Raw genomic sequence first — 27561 nt, forward strand, 5'->3', positions numbered from 1 at the left:
ACTGGCGTCCGGGACCACAGGGTGGGCAGCTTGTCCCTCTCCTGGACTGCAGCCTGACTAGTCCCCATTCCTCTCTTGAGAGCTCATTTATGCCTGGCTGGTCCCCATACCTCTTTCCCCAGTGTTGAGTGTCTGAGCAGTTACGGCGTGATGGCATGAGGTAGTGATGATGTGAGGGCATGGTGACCATTTGCATATTAGCTCTTTATTACATAGGATTAGAACCTAGGCTCCTTGGAAAACAGTCTCTGGTATGCAGTTTAACATGCAGAATGCTTTTTAAGGACCCTTGAGATCAACACTTATGGAAGGGAGTGGAAGGGAGCAGGATTGAGCAGAGGGAGAAGTTGAGCTGGAGTTCAAGATCAACAGCAACCATTGACTTTCAGAGTTGTGTTAGATTGGGTTAAACTGGCTGGCCTATATACTCCTGCATAGATCAGTCACTGGGTGTGGGCTACTCCCAGGAATGAGGGAGCATGTCCTTATGCAAGGTGGCTCTTCACAGCTGAGTTGATCACTTGAGAGGGCTGACAGTTCGAAGTTGTCTGGCAACAGCACCCCCCTAGCAGCTGAGATAGGAAGTCTCTCACTAAAAGGAACCTGTATACGACATTAAAATGTCCCCTACGTGGAAGAATAACTATACACAGGAATTTATTTTACCTTAATGCAAAAGATGATCTCCTGATTCTTTATAGGGGTTGATTTTTTAAAATATGAAATAAGAGATGTCATGTTCAAAACTTTTGCAAATGAAGGATTATTTCATAAATAAAGGAAATAATTACCCACTTATTTATTATTTTATTATTACTATTATTTTTAAATTAATCTTTGTTGTTGAAAGCATTCCCGTTTTATTCCCCATTGACCCCCTCCACCCGCCCGCGCCCAGGCCTTCATCACACTATCATCTGTATCCATGGGTTATGCTTATCCTATATAATAAAACCCTAATATGCAAATCAACCGAATAGTGGAATGACCAGTCGCTATGACATGCACTGACCACCAGGGGGCAGACACTCAACGCAGGAGCTGCCCCCTGGTAGTCAGTGTGCTCTCACAGGAGGAGCACTACTCAGCCAGAAGCCGGGCTCATGGCTGGTGAGTGCAGTGGCTCCCACCTCCATGGCAGTGCTAAGGATCCCCCAAGGGGTCCTAGACTGTGAGAGGCCACAGGCCAGGCTGAGGGAACCCTCCCCGGCCACAGTGCATGAATGTTGTGCACCAGGCCTCTAGTATACATATAAGTTCTTTGATTAAGCTCTTCCTACCCACTCCCTTCCCTCTGAGATTCATCAGAATCACCCACTAATTTAGATTTTCAGCTTTAAGATAACCAAAACATTCACATGTTGACCTTGCTAAAGGCAGTATTCACCTTTGTGCATAAACACCCTCTGAAATTTTGAATGCTAAATGATTTCCTACATTGATGGATGCGGACCTGAACTTTCAAACATTAGAACAGCACAATAAAACAGACTTAAAGCAAAGTCTAAAGACCACTCCCTGTTATTTTGTCACTGGACACCTCTTACTGCTGCCACTCAAGGGAATTTAACTCAGGACTTTAAAACAAAATCACTTTAAATGCCATGCCCTTGATGCCATAATTTTGTCCAATTTAATTGTCCTAAAATATTTTTAGCCAGTTTCTCCACACTTCTGCCTGGAAAGTTCAGGTTCTACCACTACTACAAATAAGGGTTTTATAGGTTCACAATTCTGGTGGCTTAATCTCTCTAGGTATTGCTTACTTTGTTGATTCAGCTCTTAATTTGAAATTTGATTCTTCCCCAGGTTTTTGGCCCTGTATTTGGCCATGAACCATTTAGCTCCTTCAGTTTTCCTTTGTGATCCATTTCATTCCCAAGCCGACCTCTTTCTGCTTCAGTTCTTATTTTTTATTGTTAGAGAATTAAGTTCTTATCCTCCCCCTCCCTTAAATCATATAATTATCTCTGAGCTAGATTCTTTCTGTAGCGCTCCATCATTTCTCCCTTATCATTACTAAGCTCTTTAATTTGTTATAAATCCTCTGCTCACTGATAAAATTTGTCCAACCTTTTATGGCATAAATTTTGTGTATTTATTTTCTCTGTAGTGACACACTTTCCAGTGCTGTGTTAAACTTATCTGTAAATACTATGAAGTTTCTACTAACAGACAAAGTGGACCTATGGCCTCACCAGAACCAAAGTGCTATTTAAGAAAAATTTGCACAGGAAATATATGTGAGTTTTAAGTGTTAAAATAAGTCTTTATATCTACTCACCATTTCTTAAATTGAAAATCTACTTTGCATAGCTCCTGGGCTTCTATTTGCTTTGTTCAGTGGTTCATAGGTCTTGGGCTGGCAGGTTTCTTGTTTACTCCCTGGACAAACAAAATTTTATTAATATAACTAGTCATTCTAAAAGCCAGTGTACATTTTGATTATGTTTGGTACAGCCAGGAGGGTTTGTCTTACATTCACTATTATTTTGTGGAGGAGGTATATGTTAACAGCTATAATATCAATTAAAATTAAAATATGATTAGAAAATAGTCCAATTGGTTTTTAAAAATTTATCATTATTGTTGAAAGTATTATAGATGTCTGCTTTGGGTTTTTTAAAGTGTAATTATTTCTCTGAAGTAACCCATTGTACCCAAGGTATCTACATATTTTCTAGTCTGTTTTTGACTAATTAATATTAGCAAATTTTTTCAGCCAAAAGCTTTCTGAAAGAAAGGGATTATTAAACCAAATGCCACCAAACAAGAAATTCTATTTTATATAATAAAAGCCTAGGTGGCGTCACACCCTCATGCAACATCCGCGCACGACGTCATCACAAGATGTCCTCCACAAGATGACCGTAACAATATGGCCTGCAGGGGAGGGCAGTTAGGGGCAAATAGGCCAACAGGGGAGGGCAGTTAGGGGTGATCAGGTCGGCAGGGGAGGGCAGTTGGGGGGGACGAGGCCTGCAGGGGAGGACAGTTAGGGGTGACCAGGCTGGCAAGGGAGGGCAGTTGGGGGCAACCAGGCCAGCAGGGGAGGGCAGTTAAGGGCGACCAGGCCGGCAGGGGAGGGCAGTTAAGGGCGACCAGGCCGGCAGGGGAGGGTATTTGGGGGTGATCAGGCTGGCAGGCAGACAAGAGGTTAGGAGCCAGCAGCCCTGGATTGTGAGAGGGATGTCCGACTGCCAGTTTAGGACCGATCCCTTTGGGATTCCAAGGGGTCCCAGATTGGAGAGGGTGCAGGCCGGGCTGAGGGACATGACCCTCGTGCACAAATTTTGTGCACCAGGCCTCTAGTTATTGTATAAAAGAGTGTGATTTGAATCATACAATTAAGTCTAATTATGTGTTCACTTTACTGAATTGTAAAATCACTAAAAAAAGTTTTGATAGACTGTGCCATAGATTTGTGGCAGCTGTTTCCACACTTGTCACCACAAATTGGAATTTCCATCCGTAACTCTCTGTGCCAGAAAAGCCCTAGACTGGAGTGACATCGATGTAATAGGTCATCACACTGATTCTTAACTTTTCTGCCTCATTGTGGTAAAAATTGATCAAACTCTGGAGGGCCCTCCTTCCTCAGCGCTTGCTTTGAAAGAGCAATCATGCTTTCCAAGCACTGGCAGCACAGCCATTGATTTCAGAATCGATGGTTCATCAGGGCAGCTCTGGGTCTCTGGCAGCAGGAAAATGGGTTAGAACGTTTCAAACTTTATAAAATAAAAAGCAAGTAAACATTAAATTACATAAAATCACATCTGCTCTGGCTGCTTGTTACCTTAGGATGTAGATTGAGGCAGACATGAAGCATCCAACATTCAACTGCAGGCATTTGGAAGCCAGCCAGCCATCCTGACCTGGTAGCCCAACGCCTAAAATTCCAATTGAAACTCAAATGTTGATTTATTCATAAGGCTACTTTCAGATATTTCATTTAGAAATTTTTAGCAGTTTTCAAGAGCTGGGATCGTAGGTCGTGGACTTAGATAGGGAAGTACATCCCCAGAACACTCCCAGCAAAGAGCTCATCATTGTTTTACGGGCAATAGCTTGACAAGTGCTAAGTTCATATGCTGTAAGGGTAGGTAGAACATGCTTGTTGGACTAAATGCCAAGTCGTGGTTTCATCTTATAATTAAGTGATAAAGCAGAAATGAGGACTTTTTTCAGATTAATGTGGATTTTTAGATTAAATTACACTACACAGTGGAATGTTTATTCTCTGTATTTTTTTTTTTTTCTAAGCTTTGTCTGTCCTGGCCCCCTGCACATGCTTTCACTGATCCTTTTAACTGGATTCACCTGTCAAAGAGAATGGCAAATAGGAGGGTGCCCTTACTCCTTCTGTCACTGTTTTTGGCAGTTACAGTGTGTTTCATTTTGATTTTGGAGACATCTCTAATCCTGAGTAGCTAAAATGCTAACATGCTGTACTCAATTTGTACTTAACTTTCTTTGTACCTTTGTTTCTTTGACAGATGGCTGCTGCCAAGTATCAGCTTGGGTGGGGAGCTAAAGTTCCAAGAAATATAAGAATTGCATGCATAGCTAATGTCCCTTAGGTGTGTTCTTGCTCTACACATGATATACAGAGACCCGAGCCAGAGCTCCTGCCTTCTGGGATGGCCCTTACCAATGATGGCTTTGTCTTTTGCCTGAGTCCCAGTTCCCTAGTCTGTAAATCAGACATAATTGTGTTTGTCATCCCCTTTACTTCACCGGGGGATTTTAAGGATTGCAAAACCACATAGCACTTGACAATATAAAATGCTTTGGTAATGGTTAAAATGAAGAATGACCTTGTCTTGCCAATGAGTAATTTACTCCCAGGGAGTAAGTTAGGCATCTGGGATGTGAATTAACTCTCTCAGGCCATCAGGGCACTATTTTCAGCTGTGTGCTAGAGGGCATGAAAGAATAAACTATTTCCATGCGAGGCCAAAGTACTTCTGCCCTTTCCACTATGCCTACATTTTAAAGTAACTAAAATTTTACAAGGAGATAGACACACTTGGAAAATACTCAAAATTAAAACTGGAAAATTATCCCAGTCTTATACATAATTATAGAAGTAACCTTGAATGTTTATCCTTTTAATATAATAAACTAAAACAGTGGTTCTCAACCTTCCTAATGCCACAACCCTTTAATACAGTTCCTCATGTTGTGGTGACCCCAAACCATAAAATTATTTTCATTGCTACTTCATAACTGTAATTTTGCTACTGTTATGAATCGTAATGTAAATATCTGATATGCAGGATGTATTTAGGTGACCCCTGTAAAAGGGTCGTTCGACCCCCAATGGGGTTGCGACCCACAGGTTGAGAACCACTGAACTAAAACCTTTCATGCCGACTATCAGGTTCTCCCTCTGAAGTCAACTTCAAAGGCTAGCTAGAAGCATGAATATATCACAGTTGTCATTCACAACTCATTATAACTTTATGAATTTATACAATCTTTTTATTCTATTGATAAATTGTTATTTTGAGGTGATATCTGTTCTTAAAGTTTCCAACTTGTTTTCTAAGTTAATAAATAATGTGTATGAGTTTGCTAGAGCTGCTGTAACAAAGTACTACAAACTGTGTCACTTAAACAACAGAAAGACATTGTCTGTTGGTTCTGGAGGCTAGAAAACCAAGATCAAGTTGTCGGCCTGATTGATTCCTTCAGAGGGCTGTGGGGAAGAAACCTGTTCCACTCCTCTCTCCCAATTTCAGGTGGTTTGACAGTAATCTTCACCCTCCATTAACTTCTGCTGTAGCTCCTTGAGCTCTACCTTCATCTTCACATAGCATTCTCTCCGTGTCTGTGTCAAAATTTCCCTTTTTAAAAATAGACATACCTGTCATATTGGTTCAGGGACCCTCCTTACTCTAATGTGACCTCATCTTATTTAACTAATTATGTCTACAACAAATCTATTTTCAAATAAGCTCACATTCCAAGGTACTGAGGTTAGTATTCACCATATGAATTTGGGGTTGGGGATACCTAATTCAACCCATAAAACAATTTTATTAAATGTATTCAAGCAATAAGAATAACTCATTATAGTCTTAAATTTCTATTTGAAGCCATATTCATTTCTTAAGAAACTTCATGCCTTCTTATATTTCAGTCATATCTCTTTTCAGCTTTTACTTTCAATGTCTATAGTGTGGCATTTGCTTTTATTCAGGTATCTTACAGGTGCTCTTTCTTATCTTTGCTAGAGTCATTTCCACATTTTTAAAATTTTACTTATTTATTTTAAGTATATTTTTATTGATTTTTAGAGAGGAAGAGAGAGTGAGAGAGAAACATTAATGATGAGAGAGAATCATTGTTTGGCTTCCTCCTGCACACCCCACACTGGGGATCAGTCGAATTTGTATCCTGGGCATGTGGTCTGACCGGGAATTGAACCGTAACCTCCTGCTCAACCACTGAGCTACCCTAGCCAGGCCTCCACATTTTTAGGTTCCTCAAAACCATTACCACTGTTTGGATTACCACTATGTGCATGTGTTTTATATCACCTGTTTACTTTAAATTCATAAGTGCTAGCATGCCAGGCCCCGGAAACCAGGGTTTTAATCTGAGTCTGGCTGGAAGTAGATCTATGACCTTGGCCAAGTGAGTTTCCTTACTGGTAAAGGGATTCTTAGTATTTGTAGAAGGGTTTCAGAGAGCACTAACTAGGATACTGGAAATAACATTGGTACAGCTGTTAGCATAATGCTTCAGACTTAGTCAATGCTCAGGTAATTTACTTGTTTTCATTTTATTATTCAATATGACTGTTATCTGAATATTGAAGGGAAGATGATGGAGGCCTTTTTCTGGGTCATTCGACAGAATTACATAAGACCCTGTCAATTATTTTTCTAGGGTAGGTTGCTGTAACAAATGACTCCCAAAAATGTAAAGTAGCTTATGCTTATAAGAATATATAAGGTTTCTTTGTGGTTTTCTTTTTTTCCTTCTTTCTTTGTTCCTGTTTTGTATTAGCTACTTGTCACAGTAATTCAGCTCCTGCCCCACATTTCTTCCTTATTCCAGAATGCAGGCTAAAAATGGAGCCTGGAGGCCCTAACTAGACTGTGCTATTCTTGCAACAAAGGAAAGGAGATCAAACCAAAGTATGTAATGGCTCTTAAAGCCTCTGCTCCCAACTGGCGTGCTCTCACTTTTACTCAAATTCCACTTCCTAAAGCAAATAATTTGGACAGGTGTGGTGCCTGAGGTTAGGAACTACTCCTTCCATAGAAAGGCACACAAGCCATATGAAAAAAGGTAGACATGCATAATCTTCTAATAGGGAAGGAGGGAGGAAACAATTTGGAATATAGTACAATCAATCCCAAAGACCAACCCTAGTTCTGACATCTGAAAAACACAGTATTAATATTTTTCTCTCTGTGTATGTCCTTTTCTTATTTCAACCTATAGGTCTATTTTGGTTTTTTGTTTTTTTGTGTGTGTTTTTTTAATAATTAAATCTTTATTGTTCAGATTATTACATTGGTTCCTCTTTTTTCCCCCCATAACTCCCCTCCTCCCAGTTCCCACCCCACCCTCTGCCCTCACTCCCCACCCACTGTCCTCATCCATAGGTACATGATTTTTGTCCAGTCTCTTCCCGCATCTCCCACACCCCTTTCCCCCCCAAGAATAGTCAGTCCATACCCTTTCTATGTCCCTGATTCTATTATAATCACCAGTTCATTCTGTTCATCAGATTATTTATTCACTTGATTCTTAGATTCACTTGTTGATAGATGCATATTTGTTGTTCATAATTTGTATCTTTACCTTTTTCTTCTTCTTCCTCTTCTTAAAGGATACCTTTCAGCATTTCATATAATACTGGTTTGGTGGTGATGAACTCCTTTAGCTTTTCCTTATCTGTGAAGCTCTTTATCTGACCTTCAATTCTGAATGATAGCTTTGCTGGATGAAGTACTCTTGGTTGTAGGTTCTTGCTATTCATCACTTTGAATATTTCTTGCCACTCCCTTCTGGCCTGCAAAGTTTCTGTTGAGAAATCAGCTGACAGTTGTATGGGTATTCCCTTGTAGGTAACTGACTGTCTTTCTCTTGCTGCTTTTAAGATTCTCTCTTTGTCTTTTGCTCTTGGCATTTTAATTATGATGTGTCTTGGTGTGGTCCTCCTTGGATTCCTTTTGTTTGGGGTTCTCTGCGCTTCCTGGACTTGTAAGTCTATTTCTTTCACCAAGTAGGGGAAGTTTTCTGTCATTATTTTTTCAAATAGGTTTTCAATATCTTGCTCTCTCTCATCCTCTGGCACCCCGATAATTCTGATGTTGGTACGTTTGAAGCTGTCCCAGAGGCTCCTTACGCTATCTTCGTATTTTCGGATTCTTTTTTCATTTTGCTTTTCCGGTTGGGTGTTTTCTGCTTCTTTGTATTTCAAATCTTTGACTTGATTCTTGCGCTCCTCTGTTCTGCTATTGGGAGTCTGTATAATATTCTTTATTTCAGTCAGTGTATGCTTAATTTCTAGTTGGTCCTTTATCACACCATCGAGGGTCTCATTAGATTTCCTGTACATCTCATCAAGTTTATCGACAGACTCTAGAAGCCTCTTGAGAGACCTCAAAAGTGTGGTTCTGAATTCTATATCCAGTAGCCTGCTTTCCTCCGGTTCTGTCCTTTGTGGCCTGTTTCTTTGTCTCGGCATTTTTTTATGCCTCACTGTGTCGATAGAGTGGCTTTCCGTGTTAAGTGTCCCAATTACCTGAGGTAGACACTCTTGGTGCACCCCCTTGTGGTCTTTGTGCGCAGTCTTGTTGTAGTTAAGCCTTGATTGTTGTAGGTAATTACTACTTGACCTCCAGGCCAACTGGCTGTGAGAATCAGCTGTGTCTGAGGTGGGAGAACTTCTGTCCTCTAGGGAGGTGCTAATCTAGCCTTTGCCTGGGGCTATCGGGCAAATGGCTCTGTGCAGGGCTTGGGCAGGGCGGGTCCCACGGGATCAATAGGGCGGAGGAGGGAGCAGTTATGGCTGCTCTCAGTCCATCCCCAGGGGCTCTGCCTCTCTGTCCCAGCAACTGCTGCAAACCTCGGAGGGACCGAAGCCAGACAGTCCCGCTTCTCCCGTTTGAGTCTGGGTCCCTAGAGACTCACCTGGATCTGGAGCTCAGAGTCTGAGGCTCCCTCCGGATTGAAACAGACAACCACGCCCTCAGCCACCAGCCCGCGCCGCGCGCACTCCGCACCTTAGTATTTTACTTCAGCATTGCGCCCCCTCTGATTCTTGGTTCCTCCTAGTTGTAGAACTTCCACTCAGCCAGCCTTCCTGTGGTTCTGGATGATGTCCCTTGCGTCTTTTAGTTGTATTTTTGAAGTGGTTGTTCGAGGCAGCAAACTCCAGCATTAACCTATGCCACCATCTTGGTTTCTCTATTTTGGTTATTGTTATTATTTCTTATCTCCTAGAAAGACATAGTAAGTGTAACCTGAAATTATTAATATTAGTAGCCTTCTTCAAAGGCTTTTTAAAAAAAGTTTTAAAATTTTATTGATTTCAGAGAGGAAGGGAGAAGGAGATAGAAACATCAATGATGAGAGAGAATCATTGATCAACTGCCTCCTTTTTGCACACCCCCTACTGAGGATTGAGTCCGCAACCCCGGGCATGTGTCTTTGACTGGAATAGAACCCAGGACGCTTCATTCCTCAGGCCAATGCTCTATCCACTGAGCCAACCCAGCTAGGGCCTTCACAGGCTTTTTGAAAAACATCTAGTCAGCATACTTTTATCCATATGAATATTTAATTTCTTCAAACTCTCCAAAGCAATATAATATGCATATTAATATTATCTTTTCCATAATTTATACCCAGATATTTAGTGGTCTGTTATACATCTTTTAGTTCTGCCTACTTAGGAAAATTTTTCAGTTTCTTCTGGTAAAAATTCACCATTTCTTTTTATTGTTAATTACCCTTAATCATTTTCAGTTCCCATGTCTCGGTTATTCTGTCCTTTAAAGTATCACAGTAATTGGTTCTTGGGTGTGTATATAAATTAGGCTGAGCTAAACAGAGCCAATAGGTGTGAGTCAGACAATTTTGACAGAAACTCTGGGGAAAGACAATCTTTCTCATGGGGTTTATGAAATACTAAGATCCATACCTGGAGCTATTGGTAACCATCCGACCACTATGAAGATCTAGCTTATCCGAATTTTCCAGAGCAGAGAAAAGAATTTCTGAAGTTGAGAGAAAAAGAAAGTATTAGTAGTATTGGTTAAGCACCTATTGCAACCTTGACCAAAGTTCAATTCCCTGGATTTGTGACCAAGACATTTCTTTTTTTACTTAACTGGTTTGAATTGGGTTTCTATCATTTGCAACCAAAATAGTCTTAATTCATATATATAGTTTTCTATAATCTTCAGAACTATCAGGGACATACAAATATATGATTTTTCCTGTTTACCTTTCATTTTCCTCTTCTGTAAAAGTTTTCATTTGATCAGACTTGTATAGAACTGTTGTTTTATTTATTCATGTGACATCAAATTAGTTAAACCAAAGATTATTCAATAAATCCGCCTTCTAACAAGAATAACAATTATTACTCAGCCAGCATCACAGTTCGATTCCTGGTCAGGGCACATACCTGGGTTGTGGGCTTGATCCCCACTGTGGGATGTACAGGAGGCATCCAATTAATGATTCTTTCTCATCACTGGTGTTTCTATCACTGTCTCCCTCTTCTTTCCTCTCTGAAATCAATGAAAATATACTTAAAAAAGAAATAACAATTATTGTAACAAAGAGGTATTTGCTATAAATTATTTTCCAGTTTTGAGATGGGGTGGCATTATGACATCAGACAAAATAACATAGTTTTGAATTAATGGGCCTCAATTAAAAATCCGGCTAGGAGTGTGACTGAGGAGAATCATTTAATCATTCGTACATATCCTTTCTTCTTTATTAAAGTGGGGATAATACTAGACATCTAAGAGAGCTATTGGAAGAATCAAATGAAAAGGTATTTGTGAAAAGAATTTGAAAGTCTTATAGAAATTACTATCATTCTTACTTATCATTCTAGTGCCAGTGTGTAGTACCAGAACTAGCACATTTGCATCATCAGGGAGCTTGTTAAAAATCCAGTGCTCAGACCTCAGCTCTACTGAAAACAATTTTTGAGGATGGGGCCCGGGAATCCATGTTTTAAGAAGCTCTACAGGGAATCCTTAAGAGCTACAGCTTGAAAACCATCACCTTAATATTACTGAAAAATGAAAGAAACAAGTCACCTGAATACCTACTATGGTGAGGAGGATTCAGTGAACTATGAGAGGAAGCCCATTTATCAAAAACCTTCTGATCTAGCCACAAAGATAAAGGTTAAAAAATTTAATATACATAGTAATGATAAATGAGATATAAATCCCTACATATTTAATTATCAAAACAATGATATACTATAAGTGATATGAAATTATAAAGAAAAGATCACTCTGCACTACATTTTTCTCAGAGCAGTGGATCGTTTGGAAATACGTTTTCTGAAGTATGGGTAGAATTTGGGTAAGTTAAGTGAATGGGGAGAATTCCAGATGTGAGAATTAGGGTGAAAAATAATAGATAGGCATGACCAGGGGTAAGCACAGCATGACTGGAGGATAGAGTGCTTTGAGTAAGAAAACAAATAAGAAAAGAGCTTGGGATAAACTAAAAATGGCTTTTGGTGACAAGCAAAAAGACTTGGACTTCATTGAGTCAAGCAGCAAGGAGTGAATAAAGAGAGAATGGAATAGTGAAAGTGCAGATAGTTTTGTCTGAACTTGAATCCTAAACCATTACTTACTTAACTACCTGTATAAATTTAGCTACTCTATCTCACATCTACAGTGGGAACACATTTATGTATTGAGTTTAGTGCTCAATTACTCTGAATTGTTTCAGCATGGATAGAGTTACTACAGAGTATTAAATGCCCTTCAGAAGCATTGGCTGGACTGTTGACCTTTAATAAATGACTAGAGGCCCAGTGCGTGAAATTTGTGCACTGGGGGGGTGTCCCTCAGCCCAGCCTGCACCCTCTCACAATCTGGGACTGCTGGCTCCTAGCCACTCGCCTGCCTAGCTGCCTGATTGTCCCTAACTGCTCCCCTGCCAGCCTGATCACCCCCAACTGCCCTCCCCTGCAGGCCTGGTCACCCCCAACTTCTCTCCCCTGCAGGCCTGGTCCCCCCAACTGCCCTCCCCTGCCAGCCATCTTATGACAATGTGGGGCGGCCATCTTGTGATGGCCATCTTGTGATGACATGGGGTGGCAATCTTTGTGGTGGCCATCTTGTGACAATGTAGGGGCAGCCATCTTGTGACGTGAGGGTGTGAGGGTCAATTTGCACATTACCTCTTTATTATATAGGATGTCCAAAGCCACGTTGCAGAACTGGCCCATCACAGAAGCTGCTGCTCCTGTCTCTCCAGCTCTTGGGTCAAAGTCACGACATCTCTGCTATGCCTTACAATAGAAACGGACACCTCCAGTTCTCTCTGAACTTCACTCAGTTCTGATTAGCTGGAAAATTTTGCGTAAAGGCATGTGAACGATGTCTGAAACCTTGGCTGGAACCCAGTATGGGGAATGTGGCATTGAGCTTTCCCACCTCCAAGCACTGGAAGGCACACTAAGAAAAAGATGAAATGTTGAAGGAGTCAAACACATCATCATCTGAAAGTGACTGCGAGGATTAGATGAGATTCATGTGCCGGCCTTCAACACAAGGTCTAAGACGCAGTAAATGTTCAGCAAATGGGAGCTTACAAAAGATTTTAGGATCATAGGGTTGAATAAAGAGAAAACAGAAGGAAGGGAGTTATTTGTGAGATAATTGCTGCAGTTTAGAATAGAAGACATAATGGCATGGAATGAAAATCTATATATATAAAAGCCTAAGCCAGCAGTCACCAACCAGTGGTCTGCGGACACTGGTGGTCTGTGAGGTCTGAAAGGTTGGCAACCCCTAGTTTAAGGAAAACTTTGGAGCAGCAGTTGACAACCAGTGGTCTGTGGACCACTGGTGTTCTGTGAGATCCAAAAGATTGGCGACTGCTGGCCTAAGCGACCGAAGGACCAAATGACTGAACGACCGGTCGACTGGTCGACCGGTCAGTATGACGCACGCTGACCACCAGGGGGCAGACTCTCAACACAGGAGCTGTCCCTGGTGGTCAGTGTGCTTCCACAGTGGGAGTGCCACTCGGCTGACTCACCTGTCCCAGTGGCCCACCAGCCCGGTGGCAGCCACTCACTCCCTCAGTAGTCCTGCAGGTCCAATCTCCAGAGAATTGGCCAGGCACTAACAGACCGGTGCCACCACATGATCCAGAGAGCACCGCCAGCCTCCTGGAAGTTGGCCTCAGGCACCATGGCGGCTTCCCCTCCCTAGCTGCTCTGCAAGGAAAAAAAGATATAAAAGTGGCCACCAGGTGGCTCCTGACAACTGGTGCGAATGTCAGCTGGATGGATCCGGATCCCAGGTGGGCAAGGGCGTCCCACAGGCCATCTGGAGGGCCAATCACATCCAGAGCCTCCTCAGGGTGGGTGCCAGATGCAGGGCTCAGGGCTGTGAGCAACGCTTTGGCTGCAGGAGCCTCTCTTGATCAGAACTGACTAGGCGTGAGCCCGCGGCAGCACAGGGGGGCCAGGATGAGCAGGAGCGGCAGATGGCGTTGGACTGCCGGTTTCAGCCCAATCCCTGCAGGACATACCGAGGGACCCCACCAGTGTACAAATTTGTGAACCGGGCCTCTAATGAGAATTATAAATATGAACAAGGGGATAGGCATTTTTGCTACTTCAAAGGCAGCATGAAGAGGATTCTATAACAGCATGAAACTGCTAGTTCCCAAGTTCATTGTTTAGATTGCTAGTGATTTTCAGTATGTCTACTTGTTTCATTTTAACATACATATTAGAAAGGGAATAAAATCTTTTTCAGATAGAAAAATTGATTGTCCATAATCTCCTTGTGTTCTCAGACCCAAATGTTGTTAGGGCAGACATCTGAAGAGTATGTTGCAACGTAGTATTCTCTCTGAAAGAGTAAATCTCAATAAATATGTTCTAGATGGTTCTTGCGCAATGTCTGAGAACCTAAATAGGTATTTACCTGGAACCAGAAGTGAAATCAATATGCTGGTTTTTATTTCTTAAGCTCAACATCTCACTAGCTCAGCTGTGGGCAAACTACGGCCCGTTTGAAATGAATAAAACTAAAAAAAAAAGACCATACCCTTTTATGTAATGATGTTTACTTTGAATTTATATTAGTTCACACAAACACTCCATCCATGCTTTTGTTCTGGCCCTCCGGTCCAGTTTAAGAACCCATTGTGGCCCTCGAGTCAAAAAGTTTGCCCACCCCTGCACTAGCTGAAGGTAGAGGCCATTAGTGGAGAGAACATAGGCCTCTTTTCTGCCAGACATTTCTTTTATTTCCCTGAAAAATGATCGCTAGCATGACCAAAGAACATGTTAACTCCAAGTGCTCAGTAAGATGTCCAGCTTGACTAGGTTATAAACTCTTCCAGGAAGCCAGTAATAGAGTTCTCGGTGCTCTCTCACAGTTTACAAGGGGAAACAATCATCCACTTAGCACCTTGTTCATGGACTTAGTACATAAATAATTACTCTTTTTTTTCCTGATCTCTAGTCAGGGTCTTTAGCTCTCAATCTTCTGCTGGCTTCTGTTCACAGCTTGCTCTCTGCTTTTTTTTCACCCCCTTTTTCTGCTCACTCACAAACAATGCAGGCTAGTTAGTTTAACTAATATATGTCATTGATCACTGATTTCTGCTTAAAGTTATGGTTTAGCTAGTGACAGTATCTTCTGCTACCCAGTGAAGGATACTGATGCCTCAGGTGGTTTATTCAAAACTTATTTGAGGTTATTCTAACCTCTAACCCCTGAGTATGTGGGCCAGATTAGAGGAGTGTGTCAGATTTTCATTTAAGAACATCCACTTTAAAAGCAATGGGAAATTTCCTGCTTCCTTACATGTTTTCCTCTTGTTCATAGGAAAATGCAGTCAACATTGGTTTAATGTTGCAAAATTTTGATGTGATGGGAACGATTGGAACATGTTTATATTGCATCATTATTTAATGCAGTTAGAGAAAAGCATAAAAATATGAATAAGAAAATAAACATTTATTGAGCACTTCCTATTTTCCAGATATTATGGGGAGCACTTTAAGAATATTTCCCCCAATTATTTCTTTTAACAATGGTATCTGTTAAAGACTATTCCCTCCGTCTTGCAGACAAGCAAACTGAGGTTTAAAGGTATTGGAAACTAGCCCAGTGTCTCCACATGCAGCTAGGAAGAGAAGCGCAGGGATTCAAACCAGGCAGCCTGATTCCAGATGCGGGGAAAATAGATGTGTGTGTATCATGTGAACTAAGATCTTAATTTCTTAATGCTAATAAGAAACCGATTCATATGATGTTTTTTCTGAAAAAGCAAATACTAAATGTCACAACAGATGGAATGCTAGTTTGTTGTCTTATTCTGCCCTTTGAATGTTTCTAACTGCTATTTCTGGTTGCAAAATTTCAGTTAGGAAAGTCAAAATGAGAAAAAGTGGATGAGAAAGGATAGACCCACAAGGGGCAAATCTATAAGGACAAATTCAGGATATTTTTCAATTATGAAATGAAAAATGCTTCCTGCTTATCTCTAAACCATGTTTTAAAGTACAAGAGGGTTTTTTTATTTTTATTGAATTTGTTGGGACGGTATTAGCTAATGAAATTATGTAGGTTTCAAGTGTACAATTCTATACTACATCATCGCTATACTGTACTATGTGTTCACCACCCAAGGTCAAGTCTCCTTGCATCACCATTCAGCCCCCTTTACCCTCTCCTATTTGCCCCCACTCCCATTTCCCTCTGGTAATCACCATACTATTGTCTACCTGCCAGTTTTTGTTGTTTTTGCTTAATCTCTTCACCTTTTTTCACCCAGCCTGCTAGCCCCCTCCCTCTGACAGCTGTCAGTCTAAGAACAAGAGTTTTAAGGGGAAAATATTTTTTGTTCCATTCTTTATGCAGAATTTTTGTAATATATGCTATGATATATATATATATATATATATATATATATATATATATATATCTTGCATCTGCAGAATCCAGAGACTCAGCTATAATTTATTTGTGTCTCTTTCCTTCTTTTTATATTTAATCACATGTAGTGAGAAAGTGATCATTTGTGACCTCTAGCCAAGTGGATGGGATTTCCAGCGTGGTCGACACTCCTGAAAGTCTAATGCAGGGGTCCTCAAACTTTTTAAACAGAGGGCCAGTTCACTGTCCCTCAGACCGTTGGAGGGCCGGACTATAGTTTTAAAAAAAAACTATGAACAAATTCCTATGCACACTGCACATATCTTATTTTGAAGTAAAAAAACAAAACGGGAACAAATACAATATTTGTATTTGCATGTGGCCCGCAGGCCGTAGTTTGAGGACCCCTGGTCTAATGGATGCTTCAAGACAAAAAGGCACAGGAGCTAACAGCCTGCATCCTAGGCTTCATCCCTCCAAATGATTGTCATAAATTCTAGTGGTCACTCTCAGAGAAGGTGTCTATGCAATTTCCCTTTGATTTCTTGCCATTTCCAGGTTTTACAATAGCTTATGGGAGCTCAGTGAACTAAAGGCTTTGTCTGATTAAATCCTACACTACTTTTTGTCTTTTTTTTTTCTCTTGGTCCAACACATGACAGGGAAACCAGCCTGAAGGGCCCAGCCTGGCAAGGTAAATTCCCAATGATTTATGCAATGTCACTTTCTTGATGATTAACCTGAATAAATCATGCTGGTATTTTCAGCAGTGATATAGCTGCCCTTTATATTCTTATCAATTTTCAGGGCAAGAAGAAATTAGCCCAGTCCTGTCATTGATCTTGTGAGGAAAATTGTACCTCACAGCATGGGTTCGACTGATAAACAATGAACACTACAAATAACTTTTCAGTTTACTTTTAATCAATAAAGCTTCTCACGATGCATTATTCTAGCAATCGGTCTAAATCACTGTGCCTATAACTGTTGTTTTCAAAACCTTTTAATCTAATTGGAAAATCTTTCTTTGTACTAGTAATAAACACTCACTAAAGTGTCTGCAGCTAATTGAGCTCTAGTAATTTATGGGTGCTCCCTACAGTTTTTCCCCTCTTTAATCAGACAGACTGCTTTATGTCTTCAACTAATGAAATCCAAGAATCCACCCAGCAGATCTCATCAAATGTCACTAGTGAATAAATCTTCATTAACACTGGCAGGTTCCAAACCTGGTCTCCATCTCAATTTAATTATCATCTCACAACTGTACTCTTGTCAGGTGGCAAACACCTTTTCTCCACTTTTTTTTTTTGGCTTGTTTTTTTTTAAAGAACATGCCTTCACCACCAGATCTACTTGAAAAGCACCGTCCTCTGGCCAGAGGTCCGTGCCAGCCCCAGGAATGGAAGCAGAGTGCGCTCACTGGTACAATCACGATCGTGTCTCCTGATTCTGTTTCCTTTGCAACTTTTCCTACCCCTTACGTTTGTCAGTGTAAAAACATACTTTTACCACCTGGCTGGTGTGGTTCAGTGGTTGAGCATGAACCTATGAACCAGGAGGTGATGGGTTGCAGGCTCAGCATCCCCAGTCAGGGGGTGTGCAGGAGGCAGCTGATCAATGATTCTCTCTCACCATTGTTATCTCTTTCTCTCACTCTCCCTTCCTTTCTGAAATCAATAAAGATATATTAAAAAAATAAAAACACATTTCTACCAATTCACTCATGGTGTTCAAACTGGTAAATTAATTCACACTATCCAAAGTCAGAAAAGAACAAAACATAAACTAAAATACTTGAGGAATGGGATATTCTCACAGTGGAAGTTTATCCCAGTAGGAGAGTTTTCTTGGGAAATTGACTAAGGTCAGAGCAAATGGAGTTAGATGACACTAAGCTGGGAGGAGTGTCACAAAGCTGGCCCTCCCCCATGAACAACCAGCTCACTGGAAGGTCTCCATTAACTACATCCACATTAAACAGACAGATCACTTATTTCCCTGAGCTGTGCTCAGAAGCACTGACTCATCAGGTTTACTGTGAACGTTCCTTTTTATCCCATCTGCTTCATTTTAAAACATGCTTTTATATCACTTACATAATTCCCAAAAAGTATGCCACCCACCAGTCACTTGGGTACATTAAAATTAATAAAAGATAAATGAATGCTGACAAGTAGGAGATAGATTGACAGAGAAAGCAACAAGATTGGCCACAAGAGCTAGTTTAATTGCTAATTAACAAATACTTATGTAGTTTTAACCATATGCCATGTATTCTCCTAAGCCCTTCAAAAACTTTAATCTTTTTAAAAGAACTCCAAGAGGTTGCTCTTATTAAACAAACAAACAAACAAACAAATAATTTTCCAGCTGAAGGAAATGAGGCACAAAAGTTTAAGAATCTTTCTAGAATGGCACAGCTAAGAAATGGGCAAATTTAAATTTAAGCCATATAGGCAAGCTTTTTGGAATACATACTTTTCTTTTCTATATTATGTCATCACTTTGCACAACTGAATTATCTGACTTGATCCCGAGTTCCATAATGTTGAGCAAAAATGGAGTATAGTGATACCTTAGGAAATCCATTTCCTCTGGTATTTAAGTATAATTATGCATCCTAGCATTTATTCCGGAGAACTCTAGTCTCTCACAATGAGTATCCAAAAAGAATCAATCTGATGGGTCAGTGCTCTGGGGAAATTTACCTATGTTATAACTTCCTTGGAAATTCACAAATCACAGCAGCATGCTAGAGGCTCTGAAAAGATGTGCAATGTGGATATAAGAATAACTGAATAATCTAGTGTTGGCAGATGTATTCAACAGCAGAACAACTTTTCTGAAAGACTCACTAAAATCTTGTGGAACTAATGACATCATGACTCATCTTTATGGAAAAGTCATATCAAAACCTTGCTTCATGGGGGTCCTTACAGGAGCACTGAATAATATACATAGAATTTCCTTGACACAAATAAAAAATACTGAACTGGTATTTGCTTGCTTTCATCAACATTTTAAAAAATAGCATGTTTAGCACTAAAATGCAGTGTGTTAAAGATGGTCCTGGGGGAGTCAGAACTGCATTGAGCCTGCAGTCACCAGATCTGATGACCATGGAATGCAGGAGCCACCTGCCGCAATTTCCAGGACTTTAACTTAGTTATGCTTCAGATTTTGGAAAACATATATTAACTGAGATTTTGGAAAACATATATTAACATAGCCAGAAATTGTGTTTTAAAATGGGGTACAGCTATTTTATTCCATAGTACATGAGTTTTTATGTCCATGAGGGAATTCATTTTTTTCAGCATTGGGTCAATTGCTGATCCTCAGAGCCTTGATTTTTATTTTTTAAGTTTTATGGTAGACTTTTGTGTGTGTGAGGCCTACAGTTAACTTTGCTATAATGCCTACAATGTGTGTTCACACAAAATTGGGACAGTTCTTGTCTTTGTTTCTCCTTGGCTATCTTCAATAGTTAAGAGAATGAGTTCTAGACTCGTCAGAGTATGGTTAGAAATCCAGCTGCCACTGGTTAGCTCTGGGTCCTTGGCCACATTACTTTACATTGATAATCGTTTCATTCCTGATCTACATAATGAGAGTAATAATAGAAAGTGTTTCACATGGTCATTGCGATGATTAACTGACATATGCTTATAATGTAGCTAATATGGTATGGAGCATGACCCAGTGACTGGTGCGTACTCCTAATATCCTAGCTTCACACTTCAGCATGCATAAAAACATTGTTTAACACATAGATTTTAAGCACAGACACCAGAGTTCCTGTGTCAGTGGATTAGGGTGAGGCCTGAGAATCTGCATTACTAATAATTTCCCAGGTGATGCTGACACTGTTGTGTTGAGGGCCACACTTTGAGGAGCCCTGCCATATCTCTATTTTCAGTAGGGATGTCATACTTCATGTGCTTTGGAAACTGCCATTAAAGAATAGAAAAAGAAGAGCAGTATTATTTTGGAAGTTATTTATGACTGTGGAGCCTCTGGTTGTACAGGCATAAGAGTGTGTTTTCCCTCCTAATGCCAGATGAAAACTATGGCATTCAGACTCCATGTTGCTAAGGACTCTTTTGGAAGAGGTAGCACTGACCTGGGAAAGCACTAAATAATTATTTCATTGAGGCCATCTATAATAATAAAAGCGTAATATGCTAATTAGACTGGACGTCCTTCTGGATGACCTTCTGAATGAAGCCAGGGCTGTGAGGGAAGCCCATCCCGGGTGCCAGAGGGAAGCTGGTGCCGGCAGCCGGGGGAAGGAAGGCATACTCTTGCACAAATTTTGTGCATTGGGCCTCTAGTTATAAATATATCTTTATAAGTGGTGCTCAGAATCCACAGAAGATCCCCAAATATCTGAGTCCATGATATTTATTTATATCCAGCATCTGTTCGATTTTTTCAGTAACTGACAAATGTTCTATAAGAAGAGAAGCTGTCCAAGTGATCCTATTGTATCAGGTACATTCATCAGAAGTAGGTAACAGATACACATACCACAAGCATTTAAGAAAAGGGCCTTTAGACAGAGTTATTGTCTTAAAATAGAGTCGGCCAAGAAGAGGATTCATGAAGAGGTATATAAATTTTTTTATATAAAATAAACCTCTAGAGAGGTTTATAACACTCTAGTGTAGACTAGTCTTGCACTAGCCTGTGATGGTTTTCTTCTTGCAAAAACAGTATGGCTTTCAAGCTGAATGCTAAGTAGAAATGTTTGTTTCATTGTTGTTTTGTATCCAATTCCCTTGCTGTGACATAATGGTGGTCTCAAATACTGAGTGCATTTTACATTCTCCCAGGTCTGTCTCAATGGTGTGGGTGGGATGGTTCTCCCCTAAAAGTTATCCAGTGTGAAGTAGTGCTCATGAGTCAGTGGGGGTCTCTGAGTGTGCACCCTGGACTAGAATCATTGAGAGGTTCATCATTTCACCTTAGAACAGATGGAAGCAGCTAGAGTAAATGATAGACAGAAGGAGAACAGATTTCATTACACCTTTTGAGTTAATATTGTTCTGGGAAAAATACAATGATTTCAGTTTGTCCTAATAACTGAGAAAATGTTCTTAATTAGAGGTAATGTCAAAAAAGTGGCTTCCCCCCCAAATTCCTGCTCACCTACCATCTGCCACTGAAGAAAGGTTTGCAATTAAGGAATGTTAAAAGAAAGTTCTAATTACCTTCCTACCCCTGTATCTTGTTCCCTTGTTGCTCATTGATAGACTAATTGAAGCTCACATGTGAATCACATCTTCAGCTGAATGCTGGCTCCCTTCTGCCTGAATGTGCAGAAATCAACGTAAAGTCAAAGTTGCCCTCTGGTAAGTGTCTGATATTCAAAATATATTGTTAGACTTCTCAAGTTTTCTGCATCTGCTCATCTTATTTTACCTGTATCACTCTGAGTGCGGCGGCAACCACAGTTCTACATTTAATTCCCCAAGAACGGTACTTGTCAGTCCTCTTTGGCAAATGTGATAATGTGGTGGGAGTGGCAGCCTTTGTCACCAAGCCCTGTGTGTTGAGACCTGTGTGGTCATACTCTATTGGTGTCACCTGGTCTTTTATAAGTCACAGAAACCAATGTCAGAATCTCTATTTACCGTAGAGACATGGTACTTCCTGTGTTTTGGCTGCTGCCAGTAAAGAATAGAAAAAGAAGAGCAGTATTATTTTGGAAGTTATTTATGACTGTGGAGCCTCTGGTTGTACAGGAATAGGAGCTTGTTTGCCCTCCTAATGCCAGAAGAAAACTGTGACATTCAGACTCCATGTTGCTATGGTGTCTTTTGGAGGAGAGATGGCACAGACCTGGAAGAGTACTAAATAATTGTTTCATTGAGGCCATTATAAATATATCTTTATAAGTGGTGCCCAGAATCCACAGAAGATTCAAAAATATCTGAGTCTATGAAATTTATTTATATCCAGCATCTTTTCAATTTTTTCAGTAATTATTTTAGCAAAAAGAAAAGAGCCACATTATTATAATTTTTCACTTTATCACACAATTCAAAAAATGCATCAATATATAGATAGTTATTGTTCATGGAGCATGTATAAGAGCAAAACCATATGCTGTTCTTGTTTGGAAAAATTTTAAATCTTTAAACATTAAATTCAGTTGTCTTTAAAACTGATATTAACTCCAAAACAAATAAGTTAATGCGAACAACTCAACACATACAATGTTTATGTACACAATAGTTAATTAGGTTTATGCATGGATCCATGCAAACAATTGCGAATGGCTTTCATGTGTTTGCATGAATAATCAAAGCAGGCTATACATTATTACATTTACAAAATTTAAAATAGTCCATAAGGACTTCTTACAGTTAGGGCTTTAAAATCATGTAATCCAGTGACTCTCAAACTTGACTATGCATTATAACATGCTTTGAAATTAAAACACATATACCTGAGCCCCAAGTATATATGAATAAGAATTTGAGATTTTTACTTACTGTGTCTTCCATGGGAACCTGACAGCTCCTTTTTTAGATGTTTCACAGATCATTATTTTAGGCAGCTATATTAGTTTTCTAAAGTTGCCATAAAAATAGTATCATAAATTGGGTGGCTTAATACAACTGAAATTTATTTCCTCAGAGTTCTGGAGGCCAGGTATCATAGACCTGGACCCAACCTCTGAAAGCTTTGTAAGGGGAAAATCTTTGCCTCTTGGAGCTTCTGGTGGGTGGGGCAATCTTTGGCATTTCTAGGCTTGCAGCTGTGTTACCTCATCCTCTGCCTCCACTGTCACATGGCCTTCGTCCTGTGTGTCTGTGTTTCTGGGTCTCTCCTTATAAAGAGACTAGTCATTGGATTTAGGACCTAATTCAGAATGAGTTTATCTTGATTACATCCACCAATATCTTCTTCCCAAGTAAGGGAACATTCACAGGTACTGGGGTTAGGAATTGAACATTTTTTGGGGGAGGGGAGGTGACACAATTCAATCCCTAAAGCACCCACAGTGACAAAAAGTACTTATTTAGTCTTTCTAAAGTCCACTGACATTAGAGAAGTTAAAATAGAAAAGGAAAGGAAGTTGGATTAGTTATCTATTGCTCTATGAAAAATTACACCCAAATTAAAATAATAAATCTTTATTACTTAACAGTTTCTGAGGGTTAGGAATTGAGAAGCAGGTTAGGTGTTTCAAGCTCAAGTTCTCTTATGAGGTTGTAGTCAAACTGTTATCTGATGTTATGGACATCTGATGGCTTAAATAAGGTTGGAGGATCCACGTTGATCTCAGTTCTACACTGTACAGTAGCTGTAGGCCTCAGTTCCTTGCCACAGCAGCTTCTCCACAGAGATGTTCATGATATGGCAGTTGTCACCCACCAAAGTGAAGGATATGAGATAGAAGAAGGGAACCAAGACAGAAGCCAAGGTGTCTCCAGTAAGCTAATATTGGAAGTGTTATACTATCACTTCTGCCGTATTTAACATAGGCAAACCCTAGTATAATGTGGGAGAGGACTACACAAGGGTTAATACCAGGATGCATAGGTCACTGAGGGCCATCTTGGAAGCTAGCTACCAGAGTGGGGAGTCAGAGCTAGGAGACTAAATCATTGCTACTTAATGTCAGGGTTAGCATCACTTGGGAGATGAGCAGAAATGTTGACCTACTGAATTGGAACCTATATTTTAACAATATATCCAAGTGATTTGTAATATTATAATCTGAAAAGCACTAAACTAAAATGAATTACTGTCTTAGATACCTTGTCCTTTTCAAAGTAATTGCCTTGAGTAGTACACCTAGTTCAAAGAGACTATCATTGCTTGAAATCCACTAAAAACTTTGCTTTGAGACAAATCATAAGACGCCACAAGTAATCACTCTCTTTTCCTTATGGCCACACTACCTTACTGTAATCATAACGGTTTACCCTTGGTCACACAAATTTTATTTAACCGAGATGACTCAAAGCTCATATATTTTTTAAACACCAAAAGTCCATTTAAAGAATAAAAATCTATCCTATAGTAAAGGTATTAAAAATGTATTGCATCATCCAAAGATCATTCCTAATGCTGTTTTCAGAAACAATGCCCTGCATTTCTTGCCTCTTAACTTCTTCTGAAAGATTATGATCATGCCCTCAAATAATTTGTAGTCAGTGGTAAACTGAGTCTAACTAAAAGCAGCACAAAGTTCAGACCAATATAGATAGATAAATGATGGATAGATAGATGATAGATAGATGATAGATAGATAGCTAGATAGATAGATAAAGTAGATAGATTACATTGACTCAAGCCTCACCCCAATAGCCTGAGAAAATAAGAGGCATAATGTCCAGCCCAACATCTTGCATGGGTGCCCAGTCTCAGGGGCACCCCCGTGGAGGATAGCAAAGACATTACTGTGCCAACCACTAGGAATAGAAGTCCAGACACTTCTGCCCATTGCATCTTCGTATCAGAGTCACCAAGGAAAATGCAGTGCAGTGAAGCACTGCATGGAGCAATGCATTACCTACATAGAGAAGAGAGAGCAAGATCAATTTCTATAGTGGCTGTCAGTAGTCCTGGCCTGTGGGGGTCTCTCTCTCAGCAGCCAGCACAGAACAAGCCTCCCATGTGCACCCACCCCTCTTACTCTGAGGGGAAGGACACCACCCCCTCCCTGTGGAGATAGGTTTAGCAGTGAGGTTGGACAAGTCCTCTAAGACACACACCATAAGCAGAACCAAAGAACACCCACTGAGCAAGAAACAGGGAAAGCTATTCCCATGCCAGGTGATAAGCCTGGTGGAGATTGTACAGACTTTCTATCTCTTAGCAAGAATGTGTTCCAGATCCAAGGCCCATTCTTATGAGGCTGAGTGCATGAGACTGTGAGCATGAGACTACCTTTTCCAACACATAAGCTTTTCTAGGTGTTATGTAATATTTATTTAACTTCCTACTATTTATTTGTTTTTTTACACACAGTAACAATCATGTGATAAAAACTTACAAGACACATAAAGAAGTAAACAAAAATAATTTTACATATGGTCAAGGAGGAAAGATACAATAATATCAGACTCAGAGGGGGCTCAGATGTTGGAATTTTCTGACAGAGACTTTAAATAACTATGAGAAATATGTTAAATATTTTATAGAAAGGGTTAGAAACTTAAGGGAACAACAGAAAAGAGGTGAAAACTGTTGAAAAGAATCAAATGGCATTCCTAGGGATAAAATGTATGTAATTTAAGTAAGAATTTATTTGGTGAACTAATGGAGTCTGGGCACTGATGAAAGATTTAGTGAACTTGAATCTGTGTCAGTAGAACTTATTAAAATATGAAACCTATGACTATAGATACAAAAAATACTTAATAAAATATAGTGAATCAAATCAAGCAAAACATAAAAAGGATAATACCTCATGATCAAGCAGAGTTTATCTCACAAAAATTATTTGTTTAGAACTAACATTTTTTTCCAATTTAATTATCATATTTGGAAAAATATCATAAGTTAACCTTAATAGAATCTTAACAGGCATTTGATAACATGTAGAACCCATTTTTTAAAAATGTATTTTTATTGATTTCAGAAACAAAGGGAGAGAAAGAGAGATAGAAACATCAATGATAAGAAAGAATCAATCGATTGCCTCCTGCACGCCCCACTGGGGATCGAGCCTGCAACTCTGCATGTGCCCTGACTGGGAATTGAATCATGACCTTTTGGTTCACAGGTTGATGCTCAACCACCGAGCCCTGCCGGCCTGACATGTAGCACCCATTTAATAAAAACTTTCAGCAAATGAGAAATAAAAGGAAACTTCCTCAGTTTGATGGAAGGCATCTATGAAAAACCTAGAATGAACATCATCCTTATATGTAACATTCATCTCTTTTCCTTTGAGACTGGGAAGAAAGCAAAGAGGTCAACTCTAATCATTATAAGTACAGGTGGGCTGAGGCATTCTTATTTAGGGAAGTCTTGTCCTCTACTTGTCTTCCCCTTCCACCCCACCCCCCAAGGAATTTGAGGATAAATACACCACAGTGATAGCCTCTAACTTTGGTGTCCTTCAAAGTCTCAAGACATCATTCATCTTATTAATTTGGAGTCCTCTATATGCTAGGTGCTAGGTGATGGGGAATTATTTATAGACCTTGTGCTTAAAAAGCATACATATATGTGTAGGAGGTAAAATAATAAATTTTCAATAGAGGTTCATTACATGCTACTGCAGAGATAAAAGCATGGGCACATAGGAGGGCATTAACCTTGTCTGGGAAGACGAGGCCAGGGGGAATTAAGGAAAGTCTTCCAGGAGCAGGTGAATATTAACCCTCAGATCTGACTGCTAGCCAGTAGTTTCTTGCTATAATGTCCCAACTTACAAGCACCAAATCTAATGAAGCCAGAAGAATTTCCTAGTGACTCCACATGCAGTTGGCCATCTTTATTAGCAACAAGACAGAGAAAACATACACTTATTTATTCCCACTTGAGAGCAAGGGCCCAAGGGCCGGTGAATCCAGCCTCAGTGGAGTCGAGGCTCAATGCTCCACTGCAACATGCTGTTGGATTTTCTTTGAACCTGGGTCTGTGTGTGACAACTCATGCTGATCAGTCCTTCCTGACCTTGGTCCTACTTTGTCTGAACCATCTGATTTACTCATAATTTTCTGTGTTTACTGTTTCCAATTCATGTATAGAGAGAGGACTAGATAATGGACAGATACTAACACCTTTACCTGTTACCACAGTGTGTGGTGCGAAGGAGAGTGGAGAGATGTTCTGACAGAAGGCACTACAAGTGCAAAATTTCAGAGCTAAGAAAAGCACAGCTCTTTGAGGGCACTGCAGGTTCTTCGGAAGGAGTGGATTTTGAAAGGCAAGTGTGGAGGTTGAGGGAAAGGAAGGGGCCAGGCCACAGAAGGATTTAGATGTCACACTGGGGAGATGGAACTTTTCTTTTCCTCAGGCCAATGGAGAGCTGCTGAAGAATTCTAAGAAAGCAATTGCGTCACTGCATAATTTGGATTTTGTTAAAAAAGAAATATTACCCCAGTGACAATGTGAGAAGTGAACTTAAGAGGGCAAGATAGGAGTCTTGGAAACCATTTAGGGAATTGTTACCATAGTGGAGTGCAAAATGATGACTCCATAATTCAAGGTGCTGGTGCTCGGGTGGAGAGGAAAGGACAGATTCAAGAGATTGAATGGGTAGCACTTAGTGGTTAATTGGACACGAGGAGTGACTTAGGATAATTATGTTTTAGCCCTTCCTCCTTCATCGTTCATCAAAGGACATTTTTGTAACGCTGTTACTTTCCTGTGTTTTATAGTTCTTCACCAAAGCGTGCATTTCTCGATTACCTTGTAAAAAGCCTGAAAATGTTCATTCATTTATAATGGT

The 27561-nt window shown here is 40.1% G+C and overlaps 1 long non-coding RNA gene across 1 annotated transcript in view; it reads left to right on the plus strand.

The window, feature by feature from the left end:
- The window catches only part of LOC139006550 (uncharacterized), a 257079-nt gene that overhangs the window by 214586 nt on the left and 14932 nt on the right, over positions 1–27561 (plus strand). Inside the window, exon 2 of the long non-coding RNA XR_011470752.1 lies at positions 21395–21493. This is a non-coding gene — a long non-coding RNA (uncharacterized lncRNA). The remainder of the gene's footprint in view (positions 1–21394; positions 21494–27561) is intronic.

Source organism: Myotis yumanensis, unplaced genomic scaffold, assembly GCF_028538775.1.
Source record: "Myotis yumanensis isolate MYYU_CA2020_CCGP unplaced genomic scaffold, mMyoYum1.0.hap1 SCAF_1, whole genome shotgun sequence".
NCBI lineage: Eukaryota > Metazoa > Chordata > Mammalia > Chiroptera > Vespertilionidae > Myotis > Myotis yumanensis.